The sequence below is a fragment of the Meriones unguiculatus genome, chromosome 21 (genome assembly GCF_030254825.1).
Source record: "Meriones unguiculatus strain TT.TT164.6M chromosome 21, Bangor_MerUng_6.1, whole genome shotgun sequence".
In the NCBI taxonomy this organism is placed as follows: domain Eukaryota; kingdom Metazoa; phylum Chordata; class Mammalia; order Rodentia; family Muridae; genus Meriones; species Meriones unguiculatus.
In genome coordinates this window covers 20,366,866-20,387,557 of record NC_083368.1, presented here as the reverse complement: position 1 = coordinate 20,387,557, position 20,692 = coordinate 20,366,866, and the positions used below count along the sequence as shown (strand labels likewise).

The 20,692-nt window shown below is 41.3% G+C and overlaps 1 protein-coding gene and 1 long non-coding RNA gene across 11 annotated transcripts in view; one reads left to right on the top strand and one right to left on the bottom strand.

The window, feature by feature from the left end:
- Magi2 (membrane associated guanylate kinase, WW and PDZ domain containing 2) overlaps window positions 1-20,692 on the top strand; it is a 1,408,809-nt gene that overhangs the window by 1,174,745 nt on the left and 213,372 nt on the right. The window lies entirely within an intron of this gene.
- LOC132649755 (uncharacterized) lies at window positions 18,202-19,295 on the bottom strand. Its single transcript, XR_009588287.1, has 3 exons — window positions 18,813-19,295; window positions 18,486-18,611; window positions 18,202-18,341 (listed from the first exon to the last, which is right to left on the bottom strand). It is a non-coding gene; the product is annotated as an uncharacterized LOC132649755 (long non-coding RNA).

The following is a 20,692-nucleotide window of genomic DNA, read 5'->3' as shown; positions in this document are numbered from 1 at the left end:
TCCTTGAAATAAACTACATTCAGTCTAGAGTGTGCTCATCATTTATCTAAATTCTATTTGTTTGCATATAAATTTGCATCATATGACGGTTATCTAAGATTTTCTTTTATCGGCATTTACTATCATACTTAGGCCATGCCTGAAAGCACCAACTTGTCCTTTCTGTGAAGCAGTTGAACCATCACTAAAGGCTCCGAGTCTTTGAAGGTGTACGTCTTTGAAATTATCTAGTTCTTTGTTTTTTTGGTATGCTTTGATTTGGTTTTGTTTGATGAAAGAAGTGCTCCCCTTTCACAGCCCACTCCCGCTGTAATTCATCTTCTAGAGTTTCTGTGCTTTATGAGCTCTGTTTTTAAAATGATTGTTATCCTACAAAAGTACCTATTTTAGTCACATTTCCAAGTATATTTTGATAAAATCAGATGAAGTGCTCTCTATTTTTGCCAAATCTCTACTTTATCTGGTACTCCTGGTGTTCTCATCTATTAGTACTATTTTTAATTGGGTTTTCTAATCACTTTTCTCTTTCAATGATTCAAGAAACTTATCAATTTTTATATAAACAATTCACTTTCTGCTGTTCAGCCTGGTGTAGAATCATTATACTCTTTGCCCACATAAGCTATTATTTGGTGCCTGGAGTAAAGCAAACCCAAGGCGATCGCTACAGTCAAATCTTACCTGCATTTCTCTATTACACATATTAAAGTGCAGCTGAGCCCATTTAATCTGTGAACTGCTCATAAATTGAAGTTAATAGGATTTGCAAAGTTTTCTTTCTGTTTCCAGGAAGTTTCCCCAGAGATTCTCAAAAGACCAATGTGCTCCTTTCTTAGGCTGGCAATACAGTAATGTGCAGTTATGGATGAAGTATGTTTCTGTCTTTTGCAAAGATAATTCAGTGTTTGAGAGGCATTATGCATTGAACAGAACTCTGAAGAAAGGGTGTGAAGAAAATGTAGAATACATATACATACATCATATTCTTCCTTCTGATTTTTGAAACAAGAGGAGGAGTCTATGAGACTCGCCCATAGAAGAGGTTTTGGCAATTGGTTTCTATATGCCTTTTCCAAAGTGTTTTCTTGTGAGCTATCACACCCCATCCTCCCTCCCCTACCCTGCCCTCCAATCTCCCACTTCTCATCAGGCTTTTTGCTTTATTATTCCCAACTTCCCCTTCATACCATCTGTGTTCTCTCTCTCCTACCTTGAAACCTCCCCTTCCCTCCATGGCCCTTTACTGGCTTTCTGGCTTCTATGGGTACGCTGTCTTAAACATACATATTTGAAGATTCAAAGCTAATGTCCGCAGGCGCAAAAGGGGCAAATGCAGGCACACACGTGTGTGTGTGTGTGCGTTTGAGTGTGTGTGTGTGGAAGTGTTCGTGGAAGTGTTTCTCAGGGGACAGAGTGATAGATAATGTTGAACCCTTGAGTGTGTGAAGGGGCTCTGCACTAGCAGGCGCTAGTGATGGTCACGGTGCAATTTCTGGCATTAATTGCCTTAACTCCACAATTGGACCCACAGAGCAGGGGCTTCAATGTCCCAAGTGACCCTCTGTTTCCCAAAGTGGGTATGTGGGTGGGAGGGGTCCGATGCCTGGCTTAAGGATAGGAGCTCCACAAGGACCAAATATATCTGGGCACAGGGGTCTTTTCTGAGACTGACATTCCACCAAGGACCATGTATGGATATAACCTAGAACCTTTGCTTGGATGAAGCCCGTGGTAGCTCCGTAACCAACTGGTTTCCCATAGTAAGGGCAACAGGGACTATTTCTGACAGGAACTCAATGGCAGGCTCTTTGACCTCCCCACCCCCCAAGGCGAGGAGCAGTCCTGCTAGGCCACAGAGGAGGACTTTGCAGCCAGTCCTGAAGATACCTGATAAAACAGGGTCAGATGAAAGGGGAGGAAGTCCTCCCCAATCAGTGGACTTGGAAAGGGGCAGGGAGGAGATGAGGGAGGGAGGGTGGGATTGGGAGGGAATAAGGGAGCTGGATACAGCTGGGATACAGAATTAATAAAATGTAACTAATAATAAAAAAAATTTAAAGAAAAAGCTAATGTCCACATTTGAAGGGGTAAAAAAGCATACAATGTTCGTCTTTTGGGGGTCTGGGTTTCCCTCAAACAGAATGATTATTTTCACCTATCTGAATCTTTTATTTTTCTTAACAAATAATATTCCATTGTAAAAATGTACCACATTTTCATTTTCCATTCATCAGTTAGTAGCCGTCTGGGCTGTTTCCATACCCTGGCAATCAATAAGAATGAGTAAGTATCTCTGTAGGAGGATAAAGAGTCCTTTAGGCACATGCCAGGTGGTGATATATCTGGGTCATATGTTAGATCTATTTTTAGCTTTTTGAAAATTGTATACGCTGGTTTCGATGGTGACCGAATCAGTTTACGTTTGTTTTGTTGAAATTAGCCACTCTGCCTGGAATAAAATGAAATCTCAAAGCGGTTTTTTTGAAGCGGAAATTTCTGGTTTCTTTGAAGACTAAACTTTGTCACGTGATGTTTTCCTGCAAGATAGGCATGTGATGTTTTGCCCAGGTTGGCTTGTGAGAGGGCACATGATGTTTTGCTGTGATCCCTGACATTCGAAGTGCATGACCTTGGCCAGCTGAGACCATCCATGGGTGGATTTTGAGGAGAGGACTTATAGAGGTCCACACAAAGGAGACATTGCTTTTTGGGTCGACACTGCTGCACTGATATTCGTGCTTCGACGCTCGGCTTCCCAGAGAGAAACATTCCAGAGAGATTGTCCAGGCAATCCAGCTGAGTCTTTCGGCTATTACTGCTTCGTGTTGGTCTTTGGACTGGACTTCTGGTATCCTGAGGACTGAGTCTGGTAATCGCCTAATGACCCATCAACCCTGATCAGCAGGAAATAGATACAAGATGCTGTCTCCTCCAGTGTTTATTGTTGTCCTCTTTGCCAAAAGTGAGATGGCCGTAGAAGAGTAGTCTTGTATGTGGATCCTCAGGTCTACTCCATTTGTTAATGTGTTTGTTCTTATGCCAATACCATACTGTTTTTATTACTATGTATCCGTAGTATAACCTGAAACCCAGGTTATACTTTTCTAGCCAATCTTTTATTGTTCAGAATTGTCTTGTTTACCTTGAGTCTTTTGTGTTTTTGTATGAATTTTAAGGTTTTTTTTTTTTTTTTTCAATTTCTGTAAAGAAGTGTGTTGGAACTTCTATGGGGATTGTGTTTTATCTGTAAATGTGTTTGGTAGGACAGCCATTTCCCATTGTTAATTATGCCAGTCTACGAACATGGGAAGTCCTTTTATCCTGTGGTACCTTCTTCAGTTTCTTTCTTCAGTGTCATAAAGTCTGCATTGTGCCAGTCTTTCATTTCATTGATTAGATTGACTCTGAGATTGGAGGCAGAAAGGTATTCTGAATAGGATGTGCATTAGTCAGGGTTCTCTAGCATAACAAAACTTAAAGAATGAATTTCTATAGAGAGAGAAAGGGGATTTGTTAGGTGATTTATAAGCTGCAGTCCAGCTAATTTAACAGTGGCTGGCCGTGAACAGAAGGTTCAAGAATCCAGTAGTTTTTTAGTCCATGAAGCTAGATGTCCCACTGGTCTTCAATATAAGCTGGAATCCTGAAGAAGCAGACTCTCAATGCCAGTGAAGGAATAGACTTGCTAGTAAGAAAAAGGCAAGCAGGCAAAGAACAAAAGCTTTCTTCTGTGTCATTCTATAGGCTTCCGGCAGAAGGTGTGCCCCAGATTAAAGGTGTGTCTACCCACCTCAAGAACTGGACTAAAGGCACACCTTTTCCCAGTTGACAAGATTTGGATTAAAAGTGAGTGTCTTCCTAACTCAAAGATCCAGATTAGAAATGGATATTCCTACTTCAGATTAAGCAAAAATTTCCTCCTGGGTGTGCCCTGCACTTAGGGTGTTTGTTTTCCAAATGTGATCGAGTTGTCAACCAAGAACTGCCATGAAGGACTGTCTCCTTGATTTCATTCTGAGCGTGTTCATTGTTGGTGTATAAACGGTTAGTGGGATGTGCAAGTGTGTGTGCGCTTTATCTTTGTATCCTGCTATTTTGCTGAATGTGTTATCAGCTGTAGGAGTCTTCTCTTGGAATTTTTGGAGTCTTTTATGTATAGAATCACATGACCTGAAAATGGGGACTTCCTCTCCTATTCATACCCCCTTTATCTCCTTCACTTGTCTCACTGCTCTAGCTAGATAAGCCCAGGCTATATAGAGAGACCCTGTCTCAAAACTAAATAAGCCACAAGCAGAAGATCCAACAGTGCTGCTCCTGGCAACCTGACCTTCTATAGGTCACTATAAACTTTGACCTCTCAGTGTTTGTTCCCCAAATATCATTAATAGAAAAAAAGTCTCAAGAACTGTTCTGGTCTCTTGTGAGCAAATCTCTTGTGAGATTCATGTTTGAATCTGTAATCTTCATATACTATAATTTTGCCTACACTTAGGGGAAGAGGGACTGTACTTCTCCCCTTGTCATTATCCTGAACTAACTTTATTTTGCCCCTTCACCTATGTGAGATCTAGTGCCTAGGAAAGAAGCTCTTCTGTGGTCAGTTCCTCTTATTCCATGCTTTTCACTCAAGCCATGTGAAGATGAAATGGAGTCAGTGCTTGTCAGGAAATTCTTGGAAACAAATTACATTTCAACTGAGCCTTATCATGAGGTTTCAGTAGTATAAAATTTTTAAATCTGCAATTTTTATTTAATCAAAAATGTACCCTGTTCTACTCTCCCCTCCTACAAGTTAAATATTAGAGTTACTCTGTTAGTTTTTTCCTATCTAAAAGTATATTTGTTGGCCATTTCTCAGTGTAAGTGAGGGAATGAGACATGGGCATTTTAAGTATTTACCGATAGCAATTCCAACATATAAATTATAAGCTACAACTGTAATTACTGATTTAATCTAACACTTCATTTGGTAGTTTGATGAAGAAACTGTAAGTGAAGATTTGTATTCATCAACGTCATCAAGATCAGTGTGATTGTTGTAGAGGAGGCATATAGGAATACCAAGGCAGAGATGACTGCCTTTTCACAAGAGCTGATTTGCAGCAGGTAATTTCCCTTAAGAACCATGCACTTATGTTACTGACCACGTGCCCCTCAGGGCTTTGTTGCATACTTCAAAGCTGCTTTTATTGCATTAGAAAGAAAAGGTCAAGGAGATGCATGTGTGACTCAAGCAGTGTGGCTGAGTGGACAAAACTGGACGGAACTATTTTTCTCCTGATTTTCTTGTGCCCGGACTTTTATAGCAACCTTAGCAGAACCCAGTTCTCTTTATTCATCTACAAAGACTTTGCCTAATTTGTCTTTCTTCTTCCTCTTTGCTCCCTTTACGCATATGCCGGGTTTTGTTCTACGTATGAGGAAAATGAAAATGTTCTTTGTATGACGTTTACCTCTAGTGGGTTAACAACAAGAATCTTCAAGGTAACCCACGAGTTATGCTGTTTATGTGGCTATAACCCTTTTTCAAATGATATCATGAAAAGACTATATGTAGGCTTGCTTGGTCTGACAATGAAACACACAGTTAACTGGACTTAGAATCCCAAGGTTCCAGTATAGTCCTGATTAATCCAGAATATAATATATCATATCCAGAATATAATATAATGCAGAATAATACTGATTCACATGGAAATTTTGTGCATGTCACTTAAATGCTCAAATGCTCTAAATACCAGTTCCAAAAATTGAAGTAGACAATATGTCATCTAAAACCTGGAGGTTTCTTTTTTTATGTAATATATTTATTTATATTTTATATATTGGATGTTTTGTGTACAGGTATATTTGTGTAAAGGCGTTGGATCCCCTGGAACAGGAGTTACAGACAGTTGTGAGCTGCCATGTGGGTGCTGGGAGTTGAACCCAGGTCCCCTGAAAGGGCAGTCAGCACTCTTAACATTGAGCCATCTCTCCAGCCCTAACCTAGAGATTTCTAACAACTTAATGACTTAAAAATGCGAGGCTAAGCACTGCACTCAGGGTCAGCTGCTTTGGACCCAGAGAAGAGCATGTCTGGTTGCATGCGGGTTGATGCCCCAGGTCCCGCCTCTGAGAAAAAGGTATCAGACGGGTCTGATGCTCTTTGGGTGGATGACACCTAAATGAACATCGGTACAAAGTCCCAATTTATTTCTAATATCAGAGATCAGACCTCTACTCTTGCCTGATGCGTCTAAAACAAAAAGGGGGAACTGTAGAGAGCTGCGTAATGCCGTGCCTGAAAGATGGAGCTGGTTTCTGCCTTCCACCTTCCCGATGGTGAGTGCTCTCTGTCATGAACAATTCCACATTTGGCTAAGGCTGAGGATCTGGCTTGCTTCCATGTATGTGGACCTATCTGCATTGCCCACGTGGCACGCCTGGGTTGGCTACCCAGAGGCTATTTAAGCTGTGGGCTGGCTTTCCCCAAGGTCCGAGGATTGTTCAAGGTTCCTGAATAAACAGCATTGAAAAAAAAAAATACAACTCAAAAAATTTGGAGAAAACAAGAAAAAAAAAATTCCATCTCACACCCATCAGAATGGCTAAGATCAAAAACTCAAGTGACAACACATGCTAGAGAGGATGTGGAGAAAGGAGAACCCTCTTCCATTGCTGGTGAAATGTAAACTTGTACAACCACCGTGAAAACCAATTTGGAGGTTTAACAGAAATCTGGGAATAGCGCTACCTCAAGACCCAACTATACCACTCCTGGGCATATATCCAAAAGATGCTCAACCATAATAAAACAAACAAACAAAAAAAGATGTTCTACCATACAACAAGGGCATTTGCTCAACTATGTTCATAGTGGCTTTATTTATAATAGCCAGAATCTGGAAACAACCTAGATGCCCCTCAGCCAAAGAATGGATACAGAAATCATGGTACATTTACACAATACTACCCAGCTATTAAACCCAGTCAACAGTAAGAAATCTGACACACACACCCCACAGGCATACATGCATGCAAAACATCCAATATGTAGTATACAAAAATATAAATCAGAGCAGAAAATAATGAAATTGAAACAAAGAAAATAATACAAAGAAATCAGTGAATCTGGATTTCTGAATTACAATCTTGCTGGGTTTTAATTAGGCACTCATTTCTTGTGGGTCTCAGGAGAACACAGTTGCAAAGATTAGCTCATTGTCAGTGTAGTAGCCTAGCTGTAAGCCTGTGTTCTGACTTCTTCTATGCTCAGTTCTGACCTCCTTGAGCTACGAGTCCAGTTCACTCACCTGATGTGATGGCAGTAGCAGAATTAGCAAAAAATTTGGACAGACTAAAAGAAGGAGGCAATAAAGATTGTACTCAATTCTGAAACTACAGGTCAATGACCAAAGTCACTCACATAAAATATGTTTAAGCAGTGTATATAGAGTAGTGGGGTTTTGAGACAGAGCCTCACTGTGTAGCACTGTCTGACTTGAAACTCACCAAGATTTACCTGCCTCTGCCTCCTGAGAACTGGGATTAAAGTTGTGGATGGCTATGCCTGGACTGGTGTAAGTTACTTTTACGGGTGGGTGGAAGAGAGAGAAAGAGAGAGAGAGAGAGAGAGAGAGATTTGTTGTACCCTTTAATGAATTCTTTAAGAAAGTACTATAAAATTAAATCTAAAAATAACTAATATATAATAAATTTTCCAAGTGAATGTCAAATTTTCCTGAGTCTGTAACTCTTAAGATTTTTTTTTTCTTTCAACAAAACTACTTTATTTGAGGTTCTTTTTTTTTTAACTTTTAATGTTTTTTAAATTAATTACAGTTTATTCACTTTGTATCCCCACAAAGCCCCTCCCTTCTCCCCTCCCGGTCCCACCCTCCCTCCCCCTTCTTTACCATTGCCCCTCCCCAAGTCCACTGATAGGGGAGGTCCTCCTCTCCTTCCTTCTGATCTTAGTCTATCAGATCTCATCAGGAGTGGCTGCATTGTCATCTTCTGTGGCCTGGTAAGGCTGCTCTGCCCTCAGGGGGAGGTGATCAAAGAGCAGGCCAATCAGATTATGTCAGAGGCAGTCCCTCTTCCCATTACTATGGAACCCACTTGGACACTGAACTGCCATGGGCTACATCTGTGCAGGGGTTCTAGGTTATCTCCATGCATGGTACTTGGTTGGAGAATGAGTCTCTGCGAAGACCCCTGTGTTCAAATTTCTGGTTCTGTTGCTCTCCTTGTGGAGTTCCTGTGCTCTTCAGATCTTACTATTTCCCACTTCTTTCATAAGATTCCATGAACTCTGCCCAACAGTTGGGCATAGGACTCAGTGTCTGCTTTGATAGTCTGGAGGGCAGAGCCTTTCAGAGGCTCTCTGTGGCAGGTTCCTAGATTTTTTCCTGTTTTCTTCTTCTTCTGATGTCCTTCCTCTTTGCCTTTCTGGATGAGGATTGAGCATTTTAGTCAGGGTCCTCTCTCTTGATTAGTTTCTTTAGATGTACAGATTTTAGTAGGTTTATCCTATATTACATGTCTATACGAGTGAGTATATACTGTGTGTGTCTTTCTGCTTCTGGGACAGCTCACTCAGGATGATCTTTCCAGGTCCCACCATTTACCTGGAAATTTCATGATTTCCTTATTTTTCATTGCTGAGTAATATTCTATTGTGTAGATATTTCTGCATCCATTCTTCAGTTGAGGGGCATCTGGGCTGTTTCCAGCTTCTGGCTATTGCAAATAAAGCTGCTACAAACATGGTTGAGCAAATGTCCTTATTGTGTACTTGAGCCTCCTTTGGTTATATGCCTAGGAGTGGTATGGCTGGATCTTGAGGAAGTGCTATTCCTAGTTGTCTGAGAAAGCGCCAGATTGCTTTCCAGAGTGGTTGTACAAGTTTACATTCCCACCAGCAGTGGAGGTGGGTCCCCCTTTCCCACAGCCTCTCCAGCATGTGTTGTCACTCGAGTCTTTTATCTTGGCCATTCTGATGGGTGTAAGGTAAAATCTCAGGGTTGTTTTGATTTGCATTTCCCTAATGGCTAATGACATTGAGCATTTCTTTAAGTGTTTCTCTGCCATTCTATATTCCTCTACAGAGAATTCTGTTTAGCTCTGTTCCCCATTTTTTAATTGGATTACTTGGTTTGCTGCTTTTCAGCTTCTTTAGCTCTTTACATATGCTGGATATTAGCCCTCTGTCAGATAAAGGGTTGGTGAAAATTCTTTCCAATCTATAGGCAGTCGTTTTGTTTTGATGATGGTGTCCTTTGCTTTACAGAAGCTTTTCAGTTTCATGGGGTCCCATTTAATGATTGTTGCTCTTAGAGCCTGTGCTGTTGGTGTTCTGTTCAGGAAGTTGTCTCCTGTACCAATGAGTTCTAGGGTCTTCCCCACTTTTTCTTCTAACCAAGTTAATGTGTCTGGTTTTACGTTGAGGTCTTTGATCCACTTGGACTTTAGCTTTGTGCAGGGTGATAAGTATGGATCTATTTGCACTTTTCTACATGTAGACATCCACTTAGACCAGCACTATTTGTTGAATATGCTATCTATGCTATCTTTTTTTCTGTTGTATGGTTTTGGCATCTTGGTCAAATATCAGTTGTCCATAAGTTTGTGGGTTTTTTTCTGGGTCTTCTGTTCGGTTCCATTGATCCACCAATCTGTGTCTATGCCAGTACCACGCAGTTTTTATTACAGTTTCTCTATTGTGCAGCTCTATAGATCAGGGATGGAGATACCTCCAGAAGATTTTTATTGTAGAGGATTGTTTTAGCAATTCTGTGTTTCTTGTTATTCCATATAAAGTTGAGAATTTTTCTTTCAAGGTCTATAAAGAATTGTGTTGGTAATTTGATGGGAATTGCATTGATTCTGTAGATTGCTTTTGGTAAGTTAGCCATTTTTACTATGTTAATCCACAAAGATATCATCCACTATGACCAAGTAGGCTTTATCCCAGGTATGCAGGGGTGGTTCAATATACAGAAATCCATCAATGTGATCCACCGTATTAACAAACTAAAAGAAAAAAAAAAACACATGATAATCTCCTTAGATGCTGAAAAAGCATTTGACAAAATCTAACATTCATTCATGTTTAAAGTCTTGGAGAGATGAGGGATACAAGGCACATATCTAAACATATTAAAGGCAATATATAGCAAGCCTATAGCCAACATCAAACTCAACGGAAAGAAACTTAAAGCAATCCCACTGAAATCAGGGACAAGGCAAGGCTGCCCACTCTCTCCATATCTCTTCAACATAGTTCTGGAAGTCCTTGCTAGAGCAACAAGAAAATTGAAGGAGATCAAGGGGATACAAATTGGAAAGGAAGAAGTCAAATTATCACTATTTGCAGATGATATGATAGTATACCTGAGTGACCCCAAAAATTCTACCAGGGAACTCCTACAGCTGATAAACACCTTCAGCAAAGTGGCCGGATACAAAATTAACTCAAAAAAATCAGAAGCCCTCCTGTATACAAAAGACAAAAGGGCTGAGAAAGAAATTAGGGAAACAACACCCTTCACAATAGCCACAAATGACATAAAGTACCTTGGTGTAACCCTAATCAAGCAGGTGAAAGACTTGTATGAAAAAATTTCAAGTCTCTGAAGAAAGAATTAGAAAGATATTAGAAGACAGAAAGATCTCCCATACTTTTAAGATTTTTTAATCACAACGTTTTAAAGATTTTGTTCTTCTCTGCCAGGATAGTGTACTGAGTTATAGCTTGGAAATTATGCTGGTCGTGTCAAAATTGTATGCCTCCTCTAGAATGCTTGTTGCTCATTTATGAGAGCAGGAATTTAAGTGGACTGTGCGTGCAACTGGAGTTGTAGTATTCAAGACAGTTTCAAATAGAATAATCCAGAATTGTGCTACAAATACTTTGAATCATAGTGCTTACATGTGAGCGGCTTGGTTATTAACAAAATAAATGAAATCGCCTCCTGCATTATCTTGCTATAAAACACTATTAAGCCATGTTCACTTTTGCATATTGCAGAACACGAAATCACAGGCTTTTAATGAATATAAATCCTAGAAAAAATGCAAATGAAAATAATTGCAGTTATTATACCACATTAGCAAGAGTTATACTAATTGCCCTAAAATTTAAAGAAAATTTATTATATTTTGTCTCTCATTCTGTTAACATTATTTCACAATGTTGATGCATTTATAGAGAATCTTATAGTGCATTAGACAAATCAGTTTTGCATTCCCAGGAGAGTGGGTTTCAATGAGCATTATAATGCATTTAGATTAAAAAAAAAAAAACACACACACACAAACGGTTCTGTGTGACAAAGTATCTTCTAATGCTAGATTTGGAAAGGTTGTTCCAAAGTAACATTTTCACTTGAAATGTCAAATAAAATTCACTGAGGAGGGAAGTATAAACGAATTGGTTTCAGGTAATTGGCTGTAAATTTTGGAATAACATTACATTTTAGCTATACAGTTTTTCATATGTTGAAAAGTATTCCAAATACATACACCAGCAAGGCACAGTGATTTCGATGGCTACTAAATTCCACTTGCTACTCAGCATGTAAATCCACACTCCTATCTTTCAAAAAAGGACCTGCAGGGCCTCTATTCCGAGACACTATGCTCACCTTGCCCTGGAGTCCCCCTCCACTCAGTAGCCAATGCCATCAGCACCCTGCTTACTGTAAGCACCCGGAACAGCCTTCTGCTGTGGACATCTTGCCCGTAGCCTCCGTCAGTCTTCCCCACTCTCTCCCATTCTGTAAGAACCTTGGCTTGACTCTGCCCTGCCCTCTAACTGAGAGTTCTCCATTTCACTCGTTCTCAACTTCCTCGCGAGAGCTGCCTGTATGTCTCCCACCTCGATCCCAAGAGTCACTTAAGATAGTTATGCTTGAAGAAAGAGGTTTCACCGAGCAGCTGCATTTCCCTACCCGCTTGGCACCTCCCTACCTACTGCTATTTCACTTCTGTGTTCATCTCGTTCCTGAAATACTCTTCTCTGATATTAACAGTGGCTTGATAGTCGTCAAATATCCATATGTCTTTCAGATTGCCCCCCCCTTATCCTCTTATACACTATTTTGTATAGACGTCTTTGTTCTTTTGCAGACTCCAGCAATGAATCTTTTTCCTTGTCAACTCTTTAAGACTAACCAGTCACAGCTTTCGTTATTTGTGCCTCATGTGCCATCATGAGTGGGGCCATGGTGAGATCTTACCTCTTTCTAAGATTTGATTCCCTCTCTCAATCAACCTGTGTGTCCCTCCATATTCTCTACGAAGAGCAAAACTCTCAGTCTCAGTTCAGATCCTTCTTTATCTGGTCCACCTCAGTCTCTTTCCTTATCGCTTATCACCATTTCGTCTGCATTCTGTGAATGCTCAGTGGACCATGTTTCAGAAACCATGGAAGTGCTATGATATCACAGCGAGTGGAATAGTTTAGAAACGCCTGCCTTCGTGGAACTGAAGGCCCCGCCAAAAAGAATTGTTGCTTGATACCCCCGTGTTCTTGAAGATTGCTTCTTCTTACTGGAAATATCTCTTCCCTCCTGTGTTTTATGGGAAATTCCTGTGTACACTGGATTGAAGGCCTCGCCAAAAAGAATTGTTGCTTGATACCCCCGTGTTCTTGAAGATTGCTTCTTCTTACTGGAAATATCTCTTCCCTCCTGTGTTTTATGGGAAATTCCTGTGTACACTGGTGAATTTAGGTCAGCTGGTGTTATTTCTTCCCAGGTGCTCTTCCAGCATCCCACACATCTCCCAGGGAGCCCTAGAAATACTCTGTACAAGTCTTCAGTTAAATTTTACTAGGTGATATCATTGGTGAAGCCATCATCACCCTTAAGAATTTGGCAGATTTTTTAAAAAAAGGTATTGTGCCCTAAACAGCCTCTCCACATGGCAAGCTATCTGTGGTTTGCACAGTTACTGCTATGGTAGAGAGCATGTGTGGCTCCCAACAGCCTTGCCGACCTACCCTGTAAGTCATGAGTTTAGTGTCCTTCTGCTATGTACCTATGCTGTTGGCCTAACTATAATACAGTTCTAAAATTGAATACAAGTCCACCAGTATATTCTTTATTCTTAATGTTTCTCCCTAAATTGTCATCCTTTTAGCAAAAGATATGGACAGTATTATATTACATCTACATCTGAACCTCTCTCTTAGTATTTCATGAATATTACTTATATCCCCACTGCCAGAAAAGCCTATTAAATTCACATGTTTCCTTGAAAATTTTGCTCAAATTGCTTCACAACTTCTAGTAATAGATCTTTACAATCCATGAATTATTTTCCCATCTTTTTATTCAATGTTGATATTTTTTTCTTATGAACTACCATCCAACAATGTTCCTGAGAGATGCATTTGTAACTACAGGTGTCTCTTTGAAATTGTGAGCAAAAGATTTGAAGATTATATTTTGAAATAAAACTCACACACAAAAGACTGTATGTGATGAGAGCATAGCCCAGTGATAGAGCACTCGTCTTGCATGCAGAAAGCCCTTCATGCAATCCTCAGTATTGAAAACAAGAAAAAAAAATCCTATCTGTTCTTTCACTTCTAGACCCTGTTAGTCAGCCTATCCCAGCTACCACTACCTCTCAGCCTAAAGACCCTTTGAAGAATTGCTTGGGAAGAGAATCAAAAGAGGAAAAAAAGAACTTATGGAGCCTTCCAGAACAAAGAATGAGGAACTATATCATAAGTTATGGGTTATTCATAGTTTAGAGATTATTCGGAGATTGCTGGCCATATACTTCGGGAAAAAGTTACCCAATCTCTTCAATATGCTGTTATGGTTGTTTATTAATATTTACTATTGATTTATCTTTTAGTTAAACAGTGGTTATTCCTAAACCAGCTGTATATCCAAATCACCACACAGAAACTAGGATTTATTTAATTAACCTAGAGCACATTGCTGGGCAATGGTTACTCCATCCTAGACCTCCAAGCCCACATACTTTCCTCCCATTCAGGTTTCCCACATTATGCTTGGTTTTAGTCATATCCTAAGTTCAGTTCATCCTTTCCCGTGGTTCTAAGTCCTCTCCTGCTGATCTCTCCTCTCCGACTCCTCCTACTCACTTCTTTCTTCTCCCCTCTAGACCAGGATGTCCCACCCTATTCTCTCCAATGCTCAGCATTGGCTGGTTGTTTTATTGACAATACAGAGAACAAATGGTGGCATGGTTACACAAACAAGACAGGTGATGCTTAGAATAAACATCACAATTCAATATCTGGATTGAAACAAGGCAGTGAGGTAGAGAAATTAACATTTGATGAACAAGAGTAAATTGTCTACATTCCAAAAGAACATTATACCTACGTGCTGTGGACTCAGAGATGTCCTACAGCATTATCTGGCAAAACAAAACTGGAAGATTCTAGTAATTATATTTTCAAGCCTGCAGGACTTAATTTCTGTACTTTATATTAATTATGCATCGCTTTTTCTTTTATTGGTTAATGTAATGATGTGATTCTCACAGTATTGAGTACCCAGGGACCAGAAATGCTAAAAATATTCACATCCAAAAAGATCCTGTCTAAAATTCCAGGAAGTAGCATCTGCAACACGGAGTGTTCTGAATCCGTCCCACAACCAGGGAGCTCCTGCTGCCCCACCTTTTCTCTTCTGCTTCTGACAAAGCTGGCCGAACCTTCTCAATAAACCCAGTAGCAACACTGTGCCTCTCACAGTACAGTGTAGCATGTTTCTTCTCTGGGAAGACAGTCACTTCGCATCCTCCATCAGATATGCAAAGTCATCCGCAGACTTTAACTGCTTCCTGTACGATTCATATCTAAATTAGACCTGTGCATCCCAACATACAGTTTTGCTCTGTTGAGTGGCCGATTGTGGCTCGTCGATGGGATCTTACAGATGAGTGGGAAAGGTATTTGCATATCTCCGTCAATAGAGAGCTCCCTTAAGCCTTATGAGAAACAAACGCTTCTGAACTCCTGAAGTTGATGAGAATCCATTAAGGACCCTGTTAAGGTTTGTGTCCTGAAAAACTGCCCAGCTGAGAAGGCACAGGAGCAAGTAGTCTTCTCAGACAGCTGGTGAGATGAAAGAAAAGCTACTCTAGGTGCCTTCTTAAAATCCAAAGATGCCCAGAGTCTGAGCTGGCATCAGGGAAAGAGAACAGAGTGTTCCAGTTCTTGCTTTTTTTTTTTTAATTAGTCAAATGAATTGAACAACCTGCCCATCAGCCTACATGAGTGCATTTTCATAATGTCTTAAGAACCTGGAATTTAAATGTACTCCTTCAGAAGCTTGAGAAATTACTGATTACAAACGAATGTCTGACTGATTGATAGGAAAATGCAAACTTTGGTTTATATACATAACATGAAAGTTACTTATAAAAGCAATTATATATTTGCTTAAAGCTGAAAATAAATGTTTTTTTTCTTTTGGGGAGGAATCTTAACTACATCACTTCTCCTTCCTTTTTTCCCCTCCAAAACCTCTCTTTGCTCTCTTTTAAATCCATGGACCATTTCTTCATCAGCTGTTGTTACACACATATATCTATACGCATATACATTTGTAAATATAAATTCTCGGTCTGCATGTTGCTTGTATGTGTGTTCTCAGGGCTCACTGTGAAAGGCGAGGCTCACAGCCAAACATCAAGAAATATTCCATAAGTATATGTCCCTGTCTTGTAAAGTGCTTAAACCAACTGATTTCTGACAGAAAGTTATGTCCCTAAAGGAAGTGACCAGAAATAGTGCCTGTGGTTCCCGCCCTTTGAAAATAGTCTATGCCATAAAAAGAGCTGTTCTGCGCAGGTAATTGGAGTTAAAATCGCTGTTGATATATCATAAGGGCAGCATTGTACTCTACTTCTCAGATGTCTATAATTGCTCGAGTGTGATGCACACCATGTTCTCCAGCCCAGGGAGAGCTCATCTGCTCCAGCTCATCAGGCTGATGAGACGAGCACAGCATTTGCTCTAATTAGTTCCACTGTCTTTCTCCTGAGCCATACTCGAAGACGCTCTTTAGCTTGAGAAATTAATAAGGACTCCCCCCGAACAAATAAAAAATAAAAACCCAACAAAGAATGTGTTTATTTTAATACATGCCATTTACCAACAGTCTAGGCACATTAAATGCAAGCGTGTTCGAATGATGGTTTTTCAACACCTTCTCACCAGCTTTGAGACGGTAGCTTGGCCAAGACTGGTTGGGTGTCTGTGACATCCATATCTGCCACCTCAGCTCCTGACTGACACCCTTTGTCACTTCTGCCAGCCCCAAGTGCTCAGTCTAATAAGGTCACAACAGCCTCAAGAGCCTCTTCTGTCTTTATCCCTCCTTATTGGTTACCTTGTTTATGGGTTTCCACGTAAACATTGCTGTTTAAAGTAACAAAATCAAATCCCTCCTGGGCACAGTGGCCCAGAGCTGCTCAAGGCAGGCTCTGTGACCTACCTTAGGTGGTCTTCTAACTCAACACAATGCTACATGGAGGAGGCACTGGCTTTTGTGGGATGAAACTTGACATATTTCTCCAACATGTACTCAAAAACACTTTCTAGTTCCTTCTTGGCTTCCTTCCATTGAAATAGTGTAGGAAGGGTACCCAGTGTAGCTCTTTGGAGCACAGCGCAAGGGGCTTGCAAGCCGCTTTCTTTTTCCCCTGCTCCTTCGTTTTAACTGTTACAAGCTCACAAAATGCAAATGACAGACTGAGGTCGGACGCCCTTTCTATTCAGATGGGGTCCTATTCCAGTCTCAACTGATTTGCATTAGCCAAAAGGGCCCCCCGTGGGCACAGCATTCCTGTCACCCATTTTATCTGATGAACGAGGTGGTGCAGGAAGCATGTTGTACCCTTCATAACTGTGAACCCATAATGAAGGTGATTGCTTCTGGATTTCCTGTGGGCAACAGGGGCTCAGCTGCAGAGGTGGTTACCTGGAACCGAAGCATAAAGATTGTTTTCTATTTACATTTTACTCTCATACATATTACATTTAATGTGTGTAAGTTTCTTCTCTATGAAAATTTCACTTAAGTAAAGACTTGCCTCATACGCTGATATTCTGAATAACAGGTACTTTAAATGTGAGCACCCAGAAACCCTGAGTTTTACATTTTCTGCATCTAGAAAGACCCTAAGCTGCTGGTAAGAGCGTGGAATCTTAGCTGTTATGTGCATGGAGACCACAGGACAAACTCTGCTCTCATCACTTGGATACTGGGGCCTTTTATAAAATTCAGAGTCTATTACTGGCCCAGAACTTGTGCACATAGCTGCTCTGCTGTCTGGCCAGCTGGGACTATCATACCTAACTGATTTATCTGAGCATGGAACTCAAGTCTCCATGCTCGCAAGATGTGTACTTTACCCACCAAGCTATCTACCCTGCCCAGCCCTGTAGCACTCGTTTTTAAACCCAGTTCTATTTGGGGTGTTTAGACCTCTACCTCCATTCCAACCTCCCAACCCTAGGTAAGAGAAAGGTTAGTGGAGAGAGGGGGCACAGAACCCTTTACTTTTTCCAGGTTCTTTTGGGGTTTTCCAATCTCCATCAACAGCAAACACAGCCAGCAGTCTCCTCCAAGCCACTGCACCCCGAAACATTTCTCTCTGTCTGTCTCCTCCAAAACGCCACACCATCCATTTCTCTGCTCTTCAAGCTGCTGCAAGCCACATGCCAACACTGCAGGTCACTTCCTGGGATCTGGTATTTATATCCTCAGAGCGCTAGACCACACCCCTCTATGTGCCCCACAAGGAAGGCCATTACCAGCCAGCAAAAGCCACACCCTGCATGAGACAGTTAACAGGTGTGGATGAACTATAGCCCAACTAAAATCCCACACCTGGGATCAAAACAAAACCATACTTACTTAACATAACTGACTTTATGAAGAAACCAAAACTCACATTACACAACACTAAGTGATTCTGATGCAGATGGCCTGAGGACCAAAACTTGGCTCTTGTGATCTAGGTCAGAGATCAACAAACCTTTGGACAGCAGACAAATTCAGTCTACCATCTGCTTCCGTGTGGCTCTTAGGCTGAGGGCTTTGACATTTTTTTAATGTTTTAAAAATATCAAAAGAAGGATACTATTTTGTGATATGAAAAAACAGATGAAATTCCTGCTTCAATGTGCATGAAACTTTATTGGCACATGGTCACACTCGTTTGTTTCGGGTTTTCCTGTGTGGTGCTACCTTTCACACAGCAGCAGGCAGTTCCAACAGAGACCATCTCATTGCTAAGAGAGTGGAGACAGGAGGATAGGTAGTCCAGCAGTCAGTGAGCTCCAGGTGCAATGAGACCTGAAAGATTTAAAATGGAAAGCACCTGATGAAGATACAGGACATTGAGTTCTGGTCTTTTTGTGTAGGCACATACACATGCACACAACACAGACGATGTACACACACCGGAGATAAAATTTTTATAGTGCTTCCTCGGCCTACCTTCCTGCGTGATGGAAGAGACAGGCCCCACAAATGGGAGGAGAGAGAGAAAGGAGGATCAACTGGACTTCATTCATGCCTTCGTTAAGAAGAGGGAGTTGTTGCCGATGAAATAACCGAGAAACACTGAAAGAGGAAGTAGACCAAGTTAGAAATCCTGTCAGGCAAATGAAAATGAAAACAGTTTAGGAAGAGACTCGCCTAAAGCTGAGAATGCGGTGTGATGTTAACATCTGTCATCCCTGCACTCAGAGGGAGGAAGATTGAGAGATCAAGGATATCTCTGGGTACAAAGTGGATCCCTGTATCAGAAAGGAAAATAGTTACCTGAAGCTGCTGTTAAAGACGGGCAAGAGTTTTAGGTCAAAGGCCTATTCAACTTCTCATGTTGAATGGCCTCTGGAGCCCCTGAGGATTTAGGGGCGAGAAATCTTCGGGCCAGCTCACATTCTCTGAAGTGCAGAACCCCATTGAAAGATCACATTAAGAAGTAAGCCAGTGATATGGGTCACTGGAATAGTGCCATCTGCTGTTGGACCTGGCCTGTCCAGCATGGGAGTCCAGACCTACTCTGATGGAGAGGCCAGCTCCTTCTTCACTATATGATGAGCTGTGAAGAGAAAGAGTCTGACAGCAGTGTGCAGTCAGACCCAGACAAAAGGAGAACATATCTAAGAAGTCTATTTTTATTTTTCAATGAATATGCATGGTGTTATACTTTTCTAGCCCTTTTTACACCAACTGTACAAGAAAAGAATAGAAACACCAGAATTGTCTACAGGGGCGGAAGCCTCAAATACCTGTGCCCCAAACATCCGTAAAAGCCCCAAGTCTCTCTTCAGTGATGCTGTACCGGAAAACACCTGTAGCCAACTGGATCTTGACCTTCAGATCTATACATGGAATCGAACCTCTCCAGGCCCTGTACTCACCACGGTTTGCATCTTACTTACCTCCCACAGCCTTGGAATACATCTCCAGAGAAATTCCTGTTCAGGGAACATTACTGTTCCGACCATACACTCAGCAAGCAGCTTGTACCTTGAGTCTGTGTTTGTAAGCTTCTTAACGGGATAAAGCCACATATGTATACCTACAAACAGGTTGTTCGTCTTCTATTTAGCTTTTAGCCACAGTCATATGGGAGAAGAGTGGATAAGGAAACTGTTAGACCCGAAGGCCATTCATCCACAGTCGGAGCTGGGAATAGAGCTTGTTGGGTAGAGCACTTGCCCTGTATGCACAAAGCCATCTAGATTCAACATCAGCACAAACCTGAAGAGCCTGCAATGCCATCACTGCAGATGGAATCAGGAAGATTACAAGTTCAAGACCCTCCTCTCCTTCGCAGTGAGTTCTAGGCTAGCCTGGGCTACTCCAGGCTGTCTTCAATGCAAGCTATAAATAATGAGAAAGACTGTAGGGTATTGCAGGCAGCTGTTGAGAGCTGCTTTGCTGGGCTACAGAGACCGGGCGGTTGAGGTAGAACACATGTCTGATGTGTAGAGGCCAGTTCCTGGGGACCCATTCTGTTTCACCCCATCATGTGTCATGGGTGATGTGCTTCAGGATGAAGTTCTCATTACCAGATCTCACCCTGTCGACAGATTGTCACCAGGGCCAGTGCAGCACATAACATCACCCCCCTCTTCTAAAGCCTAGACTAATTCTGTGACAATAGGAGCCCTCCCAAGCATCCTTTCTCTCGGATGCACAGAGCACAGAAGTTTCCTGCCATCACCGGCATTTCATCTTTGAATAGCTCAAAGGACATACATCCACAATGCCGTCATCCACTGATGGCAAAGAGCACGGTGCAGCTGACCATCTGCAAAGCCACAAGCTTTCCTACAAATCATTTTAACTAGCAAAAAGAGAAGAAGGAAAGGTAGTCACCTCTACGTTTTGCCGTGGTGGCTGCTAAGGGGACAGACCGGTTATTACATAGTAGGACAAAGGAGGCAGTAGTTCAAGGGGTGGAGCGGGCTTTCATGCAGGCAGAGAAAATTACTCCCTAGACTCCGGCCAGAATATCTGAGTGAACTGAAAAAGGTGTCCTGTGCTGCCAACAGCACACGATAACTACAGAGCACAGATGGGAAGTCCCAGCTCCAAACTGGTCTCAAGGTTCCATGAGAAAGTTGAAATAAGGACAATGATGCCTTGCATGTTTTTTTTTCCCCATCACTAATTAATTTGCCTATCAG